The sequence below is a fragment of the Petromyzon marinus genome, chromosome 32, assembly GCF_048934315.1.
Source record: "Petromyzon marinus isolate PM22_M1 ecotype Great Lakes invasive population chromosome 32, UKy_Petmar_22M1.pri1.0, whole genome shotgun sequence".
NCBI lineage: Eukaryota > Metazoa > Chordata > Hyperoartia > Petromyzontiformes > Petromyzontidae > Petromyzon > Petromyzon marinus.
In genome coordinates this window covers 2,622,413-2,643,290 of record NC_133698.1, presented here as the reverse complement: position 1 = coordinate 2,643,290, position 20,878 = coordinate 2,622,413, and the positions used below count along the sequence as shown (strand labels likewise).

Genomic DNA, 20,878 nt, shown 5'->3' with positions numbered 1-20,878 from the left:
CAGCGGCCGAGCACTGCGTTCCCGTCCAGGCGCGAGGCAGCCGCACGGCGACCGCCGACGCCGGGCCTCGACGCCGCAACGCGACGTACTGCACGAGTCCGCAAATCGACGCCCCTCTGCGGTGGCTCCCAGCACTTTCCACAATCGCCACCGCCCGGGCTCCACTTGGACGGGACGCGGCAAGTTAGCGGGAGCTGGAGAGAGTGTGCAGCGAAGCCGAGATGTACCCAGACAACGGACGACATCCCACGGCGCCGCCTCAAATGTCGCCAACCGGTTCGTTAGCGGGAGCTGGAGTTAGCGGGAGCTGGAGTTAGCGGGAGCTGGAGTGAGCGGGAGCTGGAGTTAGCGGGAGCTGGAGTTAGCGGGAGCTGGAGTGAGCGGGAGCTGGAGTTAGTGGGAGCTGGAGTTAGCGGGAGCTGGAGTTAGCGGGAGCTGGAGTGAGCGGGAGCTGGAGTTAGCGGGAGCTGGAGTTAGCGGGAGCTGGAGTTAGCGGGAGCTGGAGTTAGCGGGAGCTGGAGTGAGCGGGAGCTGGAGTTAGCGGGAGCTGGAGTTAGCGGGAGCTGGAGTTAGCGGGAGCTGGAGTTAGCGGGAGCTGGAGTTAGCGGGAGCTGGAGTTAGCGGGAGCTGGAGTTAGCGAGAGCTGGAGTTAGCGGGAGCTGGAGTTAGCGGGAGCTGGAGTTAGCGGGAGCTGGAGTTAGCGGGAGCTGGAGTGAGCGGGAGCTGGAGTTAGTGGGAGCTGGAGTTAGCGGGAGCTGGAGTTAGCGGGAGCTGGAGTTAGCGGGAGCTGGAGAGAGTGTGCAGCGAAGCCGAGATGTGCCTGGACAACGGACGACATTCCACGGCGCCGCCTCAAATCTCGCCAACCGGTTCGGCTCACGGATGTTACGTTACGTTACGGGCGCTGAACGTCTTTCGCAACCTTATGCAGCCAACCGTGCTAATCGGAGGTGCCAGTGGAAGGACAGCAAACTGAACACAAAGTCGTTCAAAAAATAAAATGAGTTTTCAATGTAGATTAAAAAGTGCATAGCTCCAGTGGCTTCCTAATATCGGAAGGAAGAGCGTTCCAGACAGCCGCAGAAGCGCATCTGAAAGCTCGCAATGCGGTGACCACCGTCTTTGTTCGATTGTTTGCCAAAAGCTGCTGTAGCGAGGATGGCCAAATTTCACGTGATGATGGTTTATACTCCATGACGAGATCAGCGAGGTATTGTGGTTCATTTGTGACAAGCACATCCGAAGCAATCAACGGCAGATGGAAAGGCGGAATCGATGGCCGACCAAAATCTACGCATCTCAAGGTCCCTGCACTCATTTCCTCCACAAGTGGAGGACTGAAAGCATCATCCCACTCTGTGACTGCGGAATCGTATAAACAACGGGACACCTAGTCGAATGATGCGCCTCCCCGCATGAATTGAATAGAAGCAAATCCGCAACCTCGCCCTAGAGGCCCTGGACTGGCTAAAGAACTGTGACAAAAAACCTTTGATAATTCGCCGCTCCCCTACATATAAATCTGCTATTCTACAGCAAAACCATTCGGCAGAAGAAGAAGAAGACTAGAGCAGAGGGTGTGCCTATTCATAATAATCCTATATTACTGCACCTATATTTCCTTCATCCTAAGAACAGGCATACAGCAATAGAGAGTACAATGAGGACAAAATAAGGAGATGGATGTGACGTGCTAAAACAATTCTTGGAACAGTGGTCCTGATTCCGGCTAAAATTAAGCACCAAGAATAGGCTTCAAACACCACACAACCTGCTGCTTGACGCTTATTTGCGCAAATCCCATAATATAAACATAATGACTCAGAGCAGGCAGAGATAGAAGCAGGGGATAGGATGTGGTGCTTTAATCCACAATGGGAATTTCAAATTCCCCACGCCAGGTGGAACCAATAATGTCAATCAACATATAACGAAATGCATCCGCCCTTCAATTTCTTTCCATTGACTTGGCGTTCCGTGGGGATTTGGCTCACACCGTCACCGATCTCTCTATTTGTGCATTATGCGCCACAGTCCCCTCCCACACAAAGCCTCCGCAGTGATGAAGGCTTTTGACGAATTAGAAAAATCTCGTCGCCCTTGATGAAATGTTATCACGAGCAACCTTTTGATGGAACAAGGTGGCATGAAGCGATCATTATCGCAGGCCATGATCTACCCCTTGCCAGATGAAGACCTACCAACACACGATCACCTTCCCTCATAGTCCTGAAAGGCAACAATCCATGTTGCTCCTGCGCACAAAGCCATCTCGCTGCTCTATCGCCATGGTGATCGTCCTCCTCTTCTTCGGCTGTCATTCCATCACCCGCCTCGTCCAGTGACCATCAATCCTTGTAACAATGCACCGTCCTACCCAAGTCCTTTCTCTGCAGTCAACGCGATGCTTCTGGCTTGGATTCGTTCCTTTTTCTGCCCCTCGGTCTAATTTTAGGCTTGCATCCTTTCGTAAACCTTTGCAGATTTAAGTTAGTTTTGCTCCATTTGTATTGCCCATGTCTGTGTTTATGATTCTCATGGCATAGCTGGCCATGTGAGCCGATGGAAAATGTCCTTCTTCACAATGCTGCATTTCATTATCAAATTCAGTTTTCCAAAAGCACTCTCACGCCCTGCTCTTGTTCCCCTCTTTATTGCACCGTTTGTATCCTGGTGTACCTTCATCCAGACGTATTTGGATCATGGCTGATGATGGTCATGATGGTGACATCACGTTGGGAGAGCTAGGCAGTTATGCACCAGCTACAAATCTGCACCTCAAAATATGGACCAATGTAGCAAGTGCACTATATAAAATAATAATGATAACCGCCTTCCTTAGATCGCTGAGAGCTATCACCTGGCTATAGGACACTGAAGCAGACTGACATGTGCATCATACACAGCCTGTGCAGATATATACAAAAGAAAAACACAGCAATGGTTAGTCCGGTGATTATAATTAGCACAAAGATGAAGCTTCCAAAAAGCCTTAGGCTAGTGAAACGTTTCCGTGTTAATTATAGTAAATTTATCTCATTCTCCAAACATTAATACTGTTTGTATGAATGCCCATTTGTGTGTCAATATATAACATAATCAACACTTCGATATCAACATTCTAATGTTGTTATACATATTTGCCTCAGAGCATAGTAAACACAGGGTTGAGGAGGAAAATGTCTCGCTGGACAATGTGTCTTCAGAAGAATGTCGTGGGAAGTCACGGTACTAATGTTTCTAATTTACACTGGTAAATAAAGTTACAACTTTATTTTTTTTTATCACAAAAATGAGGTCTCAAATCCTGCTAAATGTCTGGCTATTCGAGCGTTAGTTAATACCTATTGTTCCCATATAAATACACCACAAGCATGGCCTACGTGTAAAAATAAAAACCTGTCTCAAGCAATGCCTCTTCACTTACATTTGTGAAGTACTATTGCCCATGACGTTACATTTATATCACAATCCTCTCTCACGTGCCAATGTTTGGCAATAACGTTGGCAGGCAACATTGGTTTGCGCCGCTGCAAGACCGGGAAAAAAACGCGCAGTTTCGGGAAATCACGCGATGGTTGTTACATCAATTCAGCATCAAATCGCCGCGCCTTGCCGCGCGACACCTCTGATCTACGCGCCGTACGCCTGTGTACGACGCGAAGCCCCGCCAAGTTGAACGCGGACGCTTCACTACGCCTCGGAAATCAAATGCCGACGCGTCGGGGGGGGGGGGGGGACATGCCCTGTGAGCCAGCAACTCGGAGGCAGGGTTGGTGCACGGTGCGCGTCACGCGGAGTGAGGTGCCTGATTGGGACAGGGCAGCCAAGAGCAGATTTGCTCAATTACTTGTTGGAAATTTTGAGTGTTCTCTCGTATATAAGCCAGTCATTTTTTTGGAAACCATAGTATAATGTATTGTTGTTGTTGTAACTTTATGACCCCGGGCTCATACTGAATATCTGTGAGTAAGAGCTTCGTAGCTAATCGGATTTCTCCATCAGGATAAACAAACAACTTGATTCTGTATTCGTCAAATGCTGAAAATCGAGAATGCCGATGCACTTCCATGTACAACTAATACACAGTGTATGGCTTTAACTTACATAAGCACGTGGGGTAAGGTTTGTTAGCGAGCATCTATTGAGCCGTACAGCGTATGAGGCTGGGCGGAAGCAAGGCACGTGTCACGATGGAGATGTCACACTCCGCTGCACATGGGATATCCAGGTTCGGTTTCCCGACTTTCCCATGTAATAATTGCGTGCTGCTGCTACTGCTGTTGCTGCTGCTGTTGCTGCTGCTGCTGCTTCGCACGCCACTCAACCGTGCCACGAGTTCAATGCTCAGGACGAGATGACGTGCCGTCTCACTGCCAGCACGCTTTGACTCTGCCGTAGATCGCTCGCAGTTTGGTTCTACACCAAATTGTAACGGTGCAATGTTTCCAAACATCTGTGGTGCGTTCCTAAACCTCCGGTAAATTCAATAATATCAAGAGTCCTCAACGCGTTAACAACTTGTGTTCAACATTTCCATACCCTCTTTTTACGATTTTGTTGTTATGAACACTCGTGGGTATATAAGTTAACTAAATGGAAAAGTTTCAGACAATTTGTGTTGCCTCGAGTAAGAAAGTCAGTGTGTCTACATTCAAATGTGTGTGGTCGATTTATTTCTACATTTATTATGCATTTGCTCTTTTTACTATTTTTAAATTAATGCCAAAAAAAGCTCAATTAGTCTGCATACTTGATCAACCGCTAAACATTTTCGTCATAAAATCCTAATTCAACCAGTTCCCGCTAGTCTCTGCTGTTACGTGTATCATTGTATGTTCTCTTAATAACGCTAGAAAGCAAAGTAAAATGAAATGTCCGTAACTAAGCATAATGTAAATGTGGGCGATGAGGCTTTTAATTAGTAGGAAAAACAAGAAATGATACATAATTTTCCTAAACATTGTGGACGATGTGTCATTATCGTAATGTGGGTTTCCAATTGCACTCACAGTTGTGGGAAAATTAAAACATCAGTCAAACATAAGAGGTGTTTTGGGTTAAATCGCGTAAATATATAAATGTGTCATTAAAGCCGCCGCCACCACCCGACACAGCCAACTAGTAATGGTTGTCACGTAAACAGAACGTGACCAATTCGTCACTAGTACAGCACACCGGTGTGTTGGAGAGCCAAGCCACAACATTTACAATCTGAGTACGACGTTTCGCCAGTAATTACAACTAGCTTCATCAGGCGACAGCCAGATTTGTGAAGTCCACCTGTTTTGCTCCTTATATAGAGGCGTAGATGTGGTGACCACACTTCTGCTCTCTTGCGCTCCTCTATTATGGATATTGGTCGCGAAAGCCTATGCGTTGAACTGATCAGTCAAACAGTTGTCCTGGTGTAAATTAACTGATAGTGCATTGTCTTTGAGCTGTACGCCTTTCGGCGTCATCTGGTCGAGCACCAATTGGGTCGAGGCTCAAAAGAAAACCGTCCCTTGGTGTGGACCAATCAGTTTCAAGGACAATGCATATATTATCATAGTATGTTTTTTGTTTGCATTTTGACTGCAAGTATTGTGGTTAATGCAGACATGAATCCTTGTAAAAAGGTTTCAGTTTTGTTGCCATAAAAAAGGGGAAAAACCCTATTATTACATTTTGGTACTGGCAAAGGAGGTCTAATGATGTAGATGCTCACCCCGAGCCCTCATTACTTTGATAGTGCAAGGACAATGCATATATTATCATAATAGTTTTTGTTTGCATATTGACTGCAAGTATTGTGGTTAATGCAGACATGAATCCTTGTAAAAAGGTTTCAGTTTTGTTGCCAGAAAAAATGGGGAAAACCATATTATTAAATAGTAAACTTCTGAATTATGGAATAGAAAAATCATCCAATGACTTTTGACATTTTGCCCCTGTACTGTCACATGAACATTTGCCAAAATACAAGTCTAAATAAAACAAATCTGTTATGAAAGAAAAATAAATTAGGCCGAAAACCACAATTCAGTACTAATATATTAACATTGCCAAGTAGCTAAATCGTGTAGTGATTAGAATAATCACATATCAATCCTTTTCATCAGAGTTTGGAATCACAATAATGTAGCCGACACTCTTCACCACTTAATTATCAATCGACAGGACAGTGACGCACCGCAGGGGGAGACGTGGCATGGCCGGTGTCATACTCCACCGTGAACCCAGCGGTCCGAGTTTGACTCCTGACCATGGCTAAAATCGGTGGCGAATTGTGAACGGACCGAGTTACGGGGCGCCTCACTCACCGACCTGCAACAGATCAGTGTGGTGAAGTTCAAGCAAACAACTGACTCTATAAGGGATGAGCTTTCATCTGCCAGTGGATTAACAAAGAGCTGTAACAGTGTTGTGTTTTGACAGTACCTGTGTTTGTACGATGCGTGCCCTATTAATGCATTATTCCTGAAACGTTGCTCGCATGACAGTAGACACTTTAAATGAAACAAGACAGTGGTGAAAAGTTGTGCTGCAGATGACTCACAACGTGTGGCAGCGAACACAACACGGAGCTGGCTTTCAAGTACCTTCACAACATTCGTAGTGAGCCATTCCTGAACCCAATTTATCCTGCCCATGATGTGCCGAGTTAATGAGTGCACTGTTAACGATTGGCCATTTGATTCCTGGAAGCTGGAGCAGCGGGAGGGATCCGGCAGAGAGGATTGCAAACGGAGGAAAGTGGGGTTCCATGGGCCTCAAAAGAAGCCGAACAAAAGTAGAGCCTCAGTAATGGCCACTGCAGCGTCGCCTCTCCGCAGACGATACAAAAGGACCGGTACTGAAAGTTGTGACTAAGGACACTCCTCAGCCGAGTTGTCGCAAATAGAGGGCCTCTGTATTCACTGCGTAAAAACAAAGCAAACAAAAAACCCTTTTAACGCTGGAGCAGCCAGGCGTAACGACTCGCCTCCTCGTGGCCTTCGGGTCAGTTTAATGGCCCAAGATTGTGTGTTGTCACACAGACAGAGGAGGGGGCCCCGGCTGACGAAATGAGCGAGCCACGCCGCTCTATGAATGCCGAGGAATGAAGGCAAGGGAGAGAGGGGGAGGTTAAAATAGTGAGCGCCGGTGTATATTAACAGTCACTAAAGCGCGTTTTTGGGGACATTCCATTCTCGGAGATTATTACATTTTGCTAGATCTCAGAATTCAATTAGAAAGTATCACATTAAATCCGGCGAGACAGCCACTCAACGGCACGCAGCGCAGTTCCTCCCAGAACTGTGCTCGTCGCTGAATTTACAATGTCGCAATGTTAATTTTTCCCCCCCCAAAGCCGACAGCACTTTGAATCATACACGCACATTGACTTTAAGTATTTAGGCAAAGACCCTCTCGCCTAGCCCTTAATAGGCTGTTGGCGCAAGCGCTGTCAGCGAGCACCTATTAAGGCCGTCACCGCGCTCGGAGACGGTTGGGTACAAACGCCGCCTTTGTTTCCCCAGTGCTGATGTTTACACACCACACCAGGTCCTCATTTAAGGCTGAGTCGACCTCGAGGAGACCCAGAACCAGTTCAGATATTACCCATGTTGGCCATGAGCAGGAATCGAACTCAGATTGCAAGGTTTGTAGCGTACTGCGCTTACAACTCAATTTCCTTTTAAGTATATAGTAGTACAGTATACACCGTATAAAAACTGTAATTTGTCCAATTCATACATCAATTATTTACGTGAACTAGGTCACGTGACCGAAGCTTCGCATGACACATTTTGAAAACATTTTGTTAAAATGCGTCATGCGAAGGTTCAATGTCCTGCTGCCATTCAAATACGTCACTATTTTCTTTTGTAAGAGTCATTGTCACGTGATGAGTGTGTGTCTTTGTCAAATATGGGCATGTCACTTTATGGTAGAGATATGATCTTGTGGATAGAGAAGCTGGACTATCACATTTTGCTCACAATATCTAATATATACACAATATGAAAGCCAATTTTCAGCAAGTATCAATAGTTTTTAGTCATGGATGGACTCAACCCATCAAACTTCTGCGGTTAGTAAAATGAGTTGCACTTTATGCGAAGTCAAAAGTGGTCATCCGATGGACAAGCTGGTGTCTGCAATGTAGAGGGAAATATCCACCAATGGATCGGTGCCACCAGCAGAGGCGAATGCCACCCCATTGCCTGTTTACGAAAGCAAATATGCAAATTATTCACAAATAGTTCACACGAGAAAAATATCAGCAATGACTTGTAATAATTTCCTCACAAAAAAACCCACGTGTGAAATACAATCTCCGTATCATACCATCACTGCCATTATTTTTTATTTTTGTAATCCTTAATATTTTGCCGCCATCCACATTTGCTCAAGATGAATTGTCAAATCCCACAGTAGCATGTTACTTTTAACCTGCTGTCACAGAAATATATATAGAGGTGTAATTTGTTTATCTTTCAAGAGCAGCAGAGGATGAGGCTGATATACACTCCACAGACTGTTTAGTGATGACAGGAAGAGAGTGGTTGATGTTGGCTTTGTAATGAAGGAGAGAGCGATGCATTGTGCATATCACGTGTGTATTTCAGATTTAAAACAAATATTAAAAAGTGACTAGATGAATAAAGCAGGATGGAGGCAGACAGGATGAAAGGGCCCTTTCTCCCTTATGTATATTTTCGTACTGTAATACTCACATTATAACAATGTGTTCCTCGACTGATCTGCATACGTTTGATGGAAATAAGTTCTAAAACCCTAATTTAGCAATGAGAAAAAAATATCACACGATAAAATAATATGCTTTCGCGACCAATATTATTCATAGTAAAGTGTTTTTTTAGGTTAGATCGTGTAAGTATAGATGTGCCGGTAACCCATCAATCAGTAAGGTTTGTCACGTACACAAAGCGTGCCAATTAGTCACTACTTCGACCCACCGGCGATTTTACCCGTATTCTGGAAAAATCGCCCGATGATACTTGATGTAATTACGAGTGAAACGTCGTACTTAAATTGTAAATGTTGCCCTCCAACACACCGGTTGTCTGAAGTAGTAACTGATTTGCAAGCTTTGTTTACATGACAAACCTAACTAATTGGCTGTGTCGGGTGGTGGCGGGTTAACGACACATATAATTATGCGATTTAACCTAAAAACCTTTATTATGCAAAATATACGACCGCATATTCATAAATTGGAACACCTCACAAGCAGATACACTATTATGGAGTGACGGAATAACTTGTTGATAGACATATGGACCTCTAACCCCGTTTTGACAATTCCTACTCCTGCCTGACAAATTGCATGGAAAATTTGCAAAATATGACCAGGGCAGTTAAGCGGACATTAAATATCTCGAGACAATCATCAGCATCAGTACTCCAAATCACAAATCTAAACGTGTGCAATGACTAAATTGTATAAATACAATTACAGTGTAAATGTTTCTACAAAATAGCAGAGTCCGTATCTCTCCTGTAGCAGAAATATTGTCCGTAATTTGACAGCACTGCAGTCAGTGTCAGTGAATCAGGCAGTGTTCATCCCGTTGTAGATGGCCCATGTGTTGAGCTATGAAGTGGCCAGTTGATGGCAACATCGCAAACTGAATTAACACCTGTTATTGTTTTCCCCAGACATCTGTGCGTGTGCTTCTCTGGGTGTTTCTCGTTTTCTCCGATATTCACGACACTCCATGAAGGAATTGCCCGAATATGGCAAAGTGGGACCATTGCGATAGAAGCGTCTTGGGAGTTAATGAGACTTTTTGGGATGGAAATTGGACATTATTATCATTCTTAAATAAGGTGTGTTTATACATTTCACTGAGGCTATTTTAAAAACGTGTGTTTCCACGTGTAAAGTGTAATTAAACAGTTATTATCTTAGCCAACAGATATGAATGATCCATAATGGAGGTTTTCTGGTTAGATTGCGTACATATAAATGTGTCGTTAAACCCGCCACCACCCGACACAGCCAATCATTTATGTTGACGCGATATATCCCAAAAACCTCTATTATGGATAATATTGGTCGCGAAAGCCTACGTGTTAAACAGATATTAACGAGCAGTGGAAATTCTACATTGCTGTAACAATGCCATTTCCCCCCACAATACAACCGCCGTATGTTTTTTTCTCTATTCCAAAGAGTTGAGTTCACCACTTGCCAGGATATAGACCCATGCTCTCTATACTACAAGTCAAGTGGTCTGCCATTACATATATGATGACCTTCTCACGTTATTCCAATGGCAGCTATGTCGTGTAAGTTTTTCTGGGGCTATTCTTTGACAAGACGAGAAGCTTTGTGAACGTGCATTTCGTCGCCTCTCAACATCACTGTCACACTCCGCTTGGGATATAATTGGTGGCAAAATATATAAATAAACGATAACCATTCTCGGGACAAGGCTATTGTACAGCTGTATCAGAGATGACATTTCAACACTGGAAATTACATGAACCTACGTATACCGTAATATACAAATGAATGCTAAAATTATAGTTGGGCATGACTGCTGTAAAAAAGAAAGACATTCATCTATGGTCTTTCACTCGGTTAAATAAAAGGCTTAATTTATACATTTACTAATTTAAATGAAACATCAAAACCCACGGTGTGCCTCTGAACACGACAAGCAAAGATCGCCGCTACGCCGGGAAAAGGAAAAGAGAAAAATAATGTGCCCGGCATAGTGTCATTACTCCTCTGCGGGACTCCATATGTCTCTACTATGCCACAGATTAATTAAAACTCCGTGAGTTATAGGGAAGGACGTGTGGCTGATGTTGAAGGTACACAGCGGTGGGACCTTAGAAGCTCGGGGTGATGAATGAGTTTTGCGACTGGAGTTGGATAACGGCGGCCCACTCTTTTCTACGGCCGAGCCGTCTCGCCGGGTTTCTCCCCAGCAACCCCTCCCCGCCTTGGCTCTTCTACCGACACGTGGCAGGGGGGTGCGAGTGAAGACGCAGCATCTTGAATCATGGGCACGGTCAGAGGCTGGGCGGGAGAACACCGGAAAAAGAATGACCGGCTCTCTTGTCAGAGAAAACGAAAACATGGCATTTGTGCAACTTGACTGCGCCTCCCCCCTTTATCCGCAGAGGACTGCAGAACGCTTCTGAAAAACGCCGTGCACTGAATGCTGGGGGGTTAAAAGTACAGCAGCAGAGGGGGAGGGGGAAAGTATTGTTTTGGGAAATCATGAGACACCGTAGCATGCTCACTGACAGTAGAACGTGCGCACGTGTGTGGCTGTTCCGCTGCAGATTGTGGTAAACCTTTCCAAAGTGTTTTTTTCTGACTCGTGTCAAGGGTTTTTTTTTTGTATGTTCTTGCCAACAGACGAGTCGAATCTCACCACACTGTGTTAGTCTTCAGGGTAGGTTCACCATACTTCACCACGCTGGTTGGTGTAGGTTGGCGAAGGAAGTACCCGAGACCGGTACGGATATCATTCGCCACTGATGTTGGCTGCGGCTGAGAATTGCACACAGGATGCAAGCTTCACAATTGCAGTGCTAACCACTGTGCCACCGCTCCATCCCACCGCGTAGAAGACGGACAACCAATTGAGGCGGCTGGCTTTATCGGTGGCTGGAAACTTGATGATCAGGATAGTGAGATTATAACACTAGCTGTGAAATGATTGAATTAATAATTCTGGCTATACAAATGGTGGGTTACCATACTCATTGGATCTTTCGGTAAAGTCACGTATGCAGAAATAAAATAAAAAATAAAATAGATCACGACGTTTCGAGCGCAACACAAGCGCTCGTCCTCAGGTGAAGATGTCGTAAATCACACAGCGAGGGAACACGCAGAGGGACATCACACACAGAGGGACATCACACACAGCGAGGGAACACACAGAGGGACACAACACACAGAGGGACACAACACACAGAGGGACATCACACACAGAGGGACATCACACACAGAGGGACATCACACACAGAGGGACACAACACACAGAACACCGAGAACGGCAAACTGCACAAAGGCAAATGCAGCAAGAAGATGGGAGACGCGAACTCAGCAAACCTTACAAACATAACGTGATGCAAACCAGTCGGCCAACAACACAGTTCGACACTAACCTGGTTGAACACGTACTTCAAAAGACTGCTAAATCTTGCGTTCATCTTCCAGGTTGAACACACCAACGTAAACAGAGGATAAGGACTCGTGAACAGACACGAGGTACAAGGTAGCAGAGATACATACACAGAGAAGACAACACAGGGAAAGATGTTGTGGACAGAGTTGTAAGGATAACCTCCCCGTAGAGGTGGATTAATCTACGATTGATGATGATTACGGTTGTGTAATGGGTACACAGTGCGAGATATAAATTGCTCATTATTTTATGATTATTGTAATTATCCATAATTTATAATGCTTGCTCTGCAAGTAAGTGGACTAGAGTGATAGCACAGTGGTGAATACACTTCACCATGACCACAGTGATCCGAGTTCAATTCCCATCCACAGCTAACATCAGTGGCGAGTGACATTTGAACTCTCATCCTTCACCAATCCGCACGAACCAAATAGTCCCATGACTGATACGATGTGGGAGTGTCTTTATCCAGCAGTGGATTGACAATGGGCTGTATATGATTTAATATTTTTTTATGTAAACAAAACGTTTCTCACTCCTTTGGTGGCCCTGAGTCAATCGTAGAAGTTCCACACATCCCATAAGATAAACCAGTCTATAAACTAAAACTATGAACTATTTAAATTTTACCAGGTAAGGCCGACTGAGCTATATAGCTCTTTTTCAGAATCGACCTGACCACAAATGATAGCTCAACGAGGTGGCTTATATTGAAATTTATAGCAGCCCAATAGCCTAAATGAATGTTGATGCTAAATGTGGAGGGAAAAACCGGAGGACTTGGTGAAACACCCATACAACCACAGGGAGAACATGCAAACTGCACTTATAGAGACATCAGGGTCGGGATCGAACCCACAAGCTCCCGTATACCGAGCAAGGTCGTTAACATCTCGTCACCGAGGCGTCCACTATTCATGAGACGACGCCTAGTAAGGCTTGGTGGGAATCTTGTTTAGGCCAAGAAACGCGCTGCCTGTGCTAATATTTAGAGTGCACATTGAGACACATTAGCTGGCATAGGTGGAACTTATTTTCATAACGTCGTTGTGCAACCCAAATCTCTCACTTTGCTATGTAATATTTGAAAGGAAAAAAATATTCATACGTTGATGAAAATAAAATATCGGCGATGAAATTCTACAACACGTGCAAAGTCTGTGAAGATGCATCAATGCAATGTGCAACGGAATGCCTCGATATCCTAACATGATCCAAAGACCTGCTTATAAATCTAATCAGTTATATGTATTTTTTGGAAATCCAAGGCAAATAATCCTGAGTAACAGTCGACTTCATGTATCCTCGGCTCACTGAGGCAAAATGCAATACAGGGCCGTTTTAAAATGTTGCAATACCTTTCATTGCATTATTGCTTTGGGTCATGATCACGCAGAGATAGCTGTGTGCTCATCTGTGATGGTAGGTAATTAGGAATCTTATTATGGAAGCATTTATAAATTCAGCATGAAGGTGTGATGCATTTACCGATTACTGCACTAGGAGATGGGAATACAAAGGTACATTGTGTTTCATTATCACAAGGCATGACATATCACATTGGTAGCATTGTCACACAAACCTTAGTGGAAAGCGATGACAAACGTGTGTTACAAGCAGTATTATTTAGGCTTAGGAGAAACGCAACATTGCTCAACGATGTGTCAAATCGTACGCACGAAGGTGAAAGATGTTTACACCTCGTGCCATCACAGGAAAACATCCACAACACCTTGCAAGCTGCTCCAAAGTGTATATCCCGCTTTCCCACCTGATGATGGACGCTTGTGTCGCGCCCGAAACGTCGTGATTTATTTTATTTTATACCTACGTGCCTTTACTGAAAGAACCAAAGAGTATGAATTCCTGCGGTCACGAAAGCTTCAAATCAAGAGAGAATATAAGAATTATATCAAGCCACCAGCTTGAAAAAAATAGTATAGCTGCAGTATTTACATTCCATCGTGAAAGTTAAGCCACAGTACTGCAATCGCTTGCTCATGCCACTGCTGAATAAAAGGGCCTCCCTTGAGCGAACTCTAGAGGGCATTTGGTCCCTGCTTCCATGTTGACGATTATGTGTTCGAAGAGGTAGGCATAGCCACACATCACCCCGCCACACGAGACCTATCATTCGACGAAGTGCGGTCTACCCATTCGGGTGGACAAAGGGCATGGGCATTCAAGAAACCAGGCCATTGTTACAAGTGCCATGCCGTGAGAACGAACTGACAACCTCCAGCTTGCAACTCCAGTGTACTCTAAAGCACGGCAGCATCCCCCAAAAGAGAAACTAAATTAAACACATTTTTTGTTTACCAGGTAAGGACCTCTGAGCTATGAAGCTCTTTATCAGAAGCCACCTGGCCACAAATAATAGCTCAACGAAGTGGCTTAGCACGTGGAAATTTACGGTAGTCCGACTCAAAACGCATGTTTTTTTTTAAACGTGGAGGAAAAAACCGGAGGACCCGGAGAAAATACCACGTGACTACGGGGAGAGAGACATGCAAACTACAAATATACAGGTGTCAAAGGTCGGTATCGAACTCACGACCCCCTGTACACAAGGCGAGGCAGTTAACATCTCGCCGCCGCAACACCCCAACGTCAATGCAGCGTAGTAAAATCACAGGTGTGAAGGGAGTTCCCTGTTCTAGGGAATCAGCACTGTCGTGGTGCCAGAAATGGATGACAGAAATACTCTCTCCGTGAATGTTCTGCTCACTAATCCAACGCACGCTCATTACACATTGTGCTCCATGTAACGCTCATTTCCACCTGTGAGTGATGGTAATATGCATAGCTGTGTGCACTTAGTGGTGAGGTGAAGTAACTAATTTCAAATCCTACATTAGAGAAACATGACTGACTGCGCACAGGCATTAAGTGTTCGTCTTCAATTGTACTATGAGACGGAGACACAGCTCAAAATGTGTGCAAGCACACATACTGTTACCAACAGAGATCCGCAATAATACACAAAGGACAATAGAATAGAATTCACTTCATTCATTATGCGTTAATTATAATGACAATGCTCATAATGAACCTATACTTAAGTTAATTACGTCTAAGTTATTTACAATTAACTCATATTTAACATTTGTTTCCACCGATGTTAACTTTCTATCCCTTGCACCGATTGAAGAGAAGTTTAGTGACGACAAAGACAAAAGCTCTGCCTAACCAATTAACACAAGGCCAAGAAATGCATGTACGTTCAACTTATTTCACACTGCAAGTAGACAACCGCGCTAATCGGAGGTATGTGGGGGGGGGACAGCAAAACTAAACACAAGAAGCAGTTCTCAAGAAGTGAGTTTTCAAATCGGGATTTCAAAGTGCATAGCTCCAGTAGCTTTTTAATTACGTTCCACTTTAAATTATACAACGCCTTTTCAGCAAAATATATCAATTCTTGGCAGAAATTTTGACTGGCGGTTTTATTACACAATGTATTTAAATCAAATCCCAATTGATCGGGATCGGATCCGGTTCAGAAGAGGATTATGGTCCACAGCCAAACCTCGTGAAGGGGGTGAGTCAGACTCGAGCCGTGTGCCGACTTTGAATATAATTTGCACAAGCGACTCCTAAACGCTTGAAATGCGGAAGACCTCCACCGAAAAGTGGTTCTATTCTCACGTTAAACTCTTATTCACAAACATGCCATTGCAGTCATGTGCTTTACAAAACAAGATACAGTAGAGTCCCTCGGATAACACTGACATCGGTTCACGGTTTTTCGGTTAACGTTTTGTCTCCCATAGGGCCCCATGGTTTCGACGAACGTTAAAATTCCGTTTAACGGTAATGTTCACGTTCTGCACGCGGGCCCCAATTTTAGCCAATGCGAGTGCTCATAGGTGGGGCCGAGCCATGCCCTCAGCCAATCAGCGACGCCCATCTATGAGTGTTGCATTACATTTTCTGTCTTGGCAGTGGAAACGGCTCTCTTGCAGACTCAGTGATTTGTGCTTATTTTTCAAGTCCCAAGTGAATAAATAGTGATTGTAATGGCCCCTAAAGTGAAGTAGCAAAATGAAAAGAGGAAAGTAATTAGCCTTATAAGTTATGTTTTTAGGGTCAAAAAAGGTGAACTTCCGATCGTCTTCGAACGGATTAATGCTTTTAACGTGTAATCCCTACATTCGATTAGTATTCTTTGGGTCTTTCGGGAAAAGCCACGTAGATAGAAAAAATAACAAAAATCTAAAATAAAAAAAAAATTCTATCCACATGGCTTTACCGAAAGACCCAAAGAATATGAATTCCTGCAGTCACGAAAGCTTTAAGTCAAGATTCGATTGGTAGTTATTTAAGTTAACAGTCGTTTTCGTGGAACGGATTAAAAACGTTAACCGAGGACCTACTGTGTGAGTGTTTCATTGGGCCTCCACACCATTATTAAATGGGGGCAATTAACATTTTATTTTGCACTAGTCGCAAAGTTCGTGAGGGAATGCAGTCACCCATAGTTTACTCTACCAACAAGAGATGTTTCAACTGACTTAGCAGAGGGCAATAGCAAAGTCGAGGGGAGAAGGCTGCTCACGAGCTGATCGAGAAGTAAAAAAAAAACATGACAATAATTGCAACGTCAATTATGGAACTTAATTTGCAAAGTTTGAAACGCATTGCACCAGGGCAGCTCAGTTTGAGGTTTTTTTTCTCTCTACGAATCAAAAGTATTTTTTATGCGTTTGAAGATGACTGCGGAAGCAGTGGCGGATGAGTTCACCTGTTGTATTATAAATGCATTCAAATGCTTCTGAGGAGATGAAAAGCGAAACAACCACTGGGACATGTGCTGGCACCAGATTGGCTCTTTTATGAGACGCAACGACTGCGTGGCACTATGGCCCCTTTCAATTCATACTAAGAACAAGGCTGCCTCCAAAGGAGATCAAAGGAACAACATTGGAAACGGGCATGTAAAGACAAGAAGGTGGAATATGATCTCACATTGCCACATAATTTCCAGATCTTTTCATATTTCCTAATGAATTGAATTCAACGTAAAAAAACATTTCAACAAGGTGATATTATTTAGTGCATTACGTAAATACCAAATCGCGCGTGGAGAATATTTGCGAAGTAAATTTAAAAATGCAAACGGAATACTGCACAAGCAAGAGGAGGGTTCAGGATCGACAGCACCCCAAAGAGTCTACAGTTTGCCTTCATATCCGCGTCTCCAGTCTTTCTTCAGCCTGCTACTCCCAGCTCCGCTTATTTCCCAGCCCCGGCATTTGGCCGTACTCGTGCTCGCTTGCTCCTACCCCCAGCCCCGCTTACTTCTCAACCCCTGCATTGTCAGCAGCCCATTCCCCCAACCCCACACCCCCACCCTCTCTATCTCTCCTCCCTGGCTCCACCCCCCCCCCCCTCTCTTACCTATATAGCCTCTTGATACAAGCACCCCTTTTGCCCACTTCAGCAATTATTTTTTTGCTGTGGTTGTCCCACCTGATGACGGACGCTTGTGTTGCGCCCAAAACGTCGTGATTTAACTTATTTTATTTTATACCTACGTGACTTTACCGAAAGAACCAAGGAGTATAGTCTACATAGTATTTTGCCGACATAATGCCAGATTGGGCACACACTCTAATGGAGTCTTCACCGAGTGTGGAATATTTGCCAGGATGGGGTACTGTGGTTACATTTCTGCACCGCATGGCTAGAGTACAGCTTCAGCGTGGACAGCAGGAATGTCGAGCGTAAAACCAGCGAGCATGGGGCAATATTCTTCTCTGTTGGTGGCCCTGGGCCTGTGATGTGGGTGCCCGGACATAGTTACATTTCATCGGGATATCATGGACTTCTATACCAACAATTTGTGGCACAAATCTCACTCCTTCGATCAAAATCACTCTGTGGGGCCTGGAACTGGGCGCTGTGTCAAAACATCAGCACACTTATCTGCTCGGAAGGTAATATTGACCAATTGGAAATATCACGAAGCTCCTTCGTGGAAACAGTGTCATAACACTCTCTTACCCCGAACAGGCATTGGGCATTTAAGCCACAAGCTTAAAGGCAGGGAACGAGAGTTTGAGACCATATGGTCCCCCATTCTTATGGAGCCCAGAATGAGATTCGTGGGTGAGGAGGTGGGATGGTGGGGATGGGTGATGGTGGGGGCGGTGGTCGAGCCCCTCGGCCAGGAACTGGCGGGAGCGGAGTGCTGCCCTGTGGCACGTTAGCACACACGTTCACTAGCACACACGTTCACTAGCACACACGTTCACTAGCACACACGTTCACTAGCACACACGTTCACTAGCACACACGTTCACTAGCACACACGTTCACTAGCACACACGTTCACTAGCACACACGTTCACTAGCACACACGTTCACTAGCACACACGTTCACTAGCACACACGTTCACTAGCACACACGTTCACTAGCACACACGTTCCCTAGCACACACGTTCACTAGCACACACGTTCACTAGCACACACGTTCACTAGCACACACGTTCACTAGCACACACGTTCCCTAGCACACACGTTCACTAGCACACACGTTCACTAGCACACACGTTCACTAGCACACACGTTCACTAGCACACACGTTCCCTAGCACACACGTTCACTAGCACACACGTTCACTAGCACACACGTTCACTAGCACACACGTTCCCTAGCACACACGTTCACTAGCACACACGTTCACTAGCACACACGTTCCCTAGCACACACGTTCCCTAGCACACACGTTCACTAGCACACACGTTCACTAGCACACACGTTCACTAGCACACACGTTCACTAGCACACACGTTCACTAGCACACACGTTCCCTAGCACACACGTTCACTAGCACACACGTTCACTAGCACACACGTTCACTAGCACACACGTTCACGCGTCGTGTGTAAATTATTTTTGTATGCGGTTTTTTTCACATTTCCCCTCTTGTGCCCCCCCCCCAGACCCTCCCCCTTCCCCTCCACCCCCTGTCCCTTTAATTTCCCCAGTATGTTAGTCATCTTTCCCCCTTACCCCTTTTCTCCATCTCACAGAACAAAACATTCCACGTCCCTCCCGCATGTGGTCCCTATCACCTGGGTAGGGAAGCGAGCCCAGTTTGTCCCCCCTTCACTGGGCCCTGTCGCGTCCAACTCGAGGCTGCTGTTCGCGGAATTTTTGTTCCCCTTCCACCCCCTCCTTCGTTCGGTGACCGACCGGCGGCTTTGTATCAGGCTCGTGAAGAGCTGTAATTAAAAAAAATCGACAGCAGAAGACAATCTAAACGTTGGACAAGAACCGTTGACTTCCCACTAAGCTGTACCCATTTATTGACCCCAGAGGGATGAAATGCTGAGTTGACCCCCTCCCTGCCCTCCTTACCAGGATATCAACACTTTGAAATTATAAGCTGAGCAGGCTAACCGCCCGGTGTGATGTTCGATCACAGCAAAGTTCAAACAACGTTCGAAAAAAGCCATCGCATGCAACATTGCGGCCAGAAATCAATACCCAAAAGTCTAGGTGTGATATTTTGTGCCGATACTCTCTGAAGGTTTTCCGTGCAATAAATAACTGTAAACTGCAGTTCGGAGAGCAGGTGGAACCAATGGGTGTGACTTGAACCATTCGATACTGTATTTATTACGGGGCAAACATAAGATGTCTACGTCCATCATTTGTCAACGTTGTTATCGATTCAATTTCATTCACCTTCCTGCTGACAAGTACCCCCCGGTGGGTTTGCTCTTGCCTCCAAACATGAACACGGCAGAGGTGGCTACGCGGTCCCAGGGTCCTGGGCCCATGTTTTGGCACCGACAAATTATTCCTGATATCACGCATTAGACACACGCAAGTAAAAAAATGTTCCCCTTGCTCGTTGTTTACATATACAGTAAAACCTTGGATTGCGAGTAACTTGGTCTGCGAGGGTTTTGCAAGACGACCACGAATTTTAAATAAATATTAATTTGATAAACGAGCGAGGTCTTGCAATATGAGTAGTACGTATATGCTTTGTCTGCCGAGCGTCACGTGATCACAGCTGATATACGAGTGCTTTGGATTACAAACACGTTTCCGGAACGAATTATGCTCGCAATCCAAGGTTTTACTGTATTGCTTCATGTTGCTTCGAGTAGAATCGGACCTATTGGACATCCTAATTTCTTACATCACGAATGTGACAAGTGTCACCTGTGTACACATTTTATGCACGATACAGAAACATGTGTTTTATATATATGAGTTGCAGGGAATGTGAAAGGCAGATTTGGTATCGCGATGGTGACGTGACTGCAAGTGAAATTCACATTAAGTTGGAAACACAATTACGTGTAATACTGTCAGGATTGGTACTTTTTTTTATTTCACACGACAAATTGAAAATGTTTGGATAAAACATTTTTTAAAATGTTTGGATGAAGCATTTTGGAACACAGCATATTCCGTTTTCTCATATTACCTTTTAGCTTTAATGTTGACTCAGAATTTGAGCAGGTTATTTAAATGCTTATATCACGTAAAACATCATTGCTCAACAAAAAAATACGTATGTAAATATACCAGAGGGGATGAGCAGAGAAGTGATTCATAAAGTGTACTATAAACCTTGTGCCAAGTTCGATTCCTGGCCATGGCTAACACCAGTGGCGAGTTACTTCTCAGCAGGTCTTCCTTCAGCAACCGGCATTGACCAGGGTGGTGAAGTATGGTCAACCAATCCCATAACGAACATTAGACA

General features: G+C 44.8%; 1 protein-coding gene across 1 annotated transcript in view; it reads right to left on the bottom strand.

The window, feature by feature from the left end:
• The window catches only part of ACAD8 (acyl-CoA dehydrogenase family member 8), a 597,193-nt gene that overhangs the window by 311,913 nt on the left and 264,402 nt on the right, over positions 1–20,878 (bottom strand). The window lies entirely within an intron of this gene.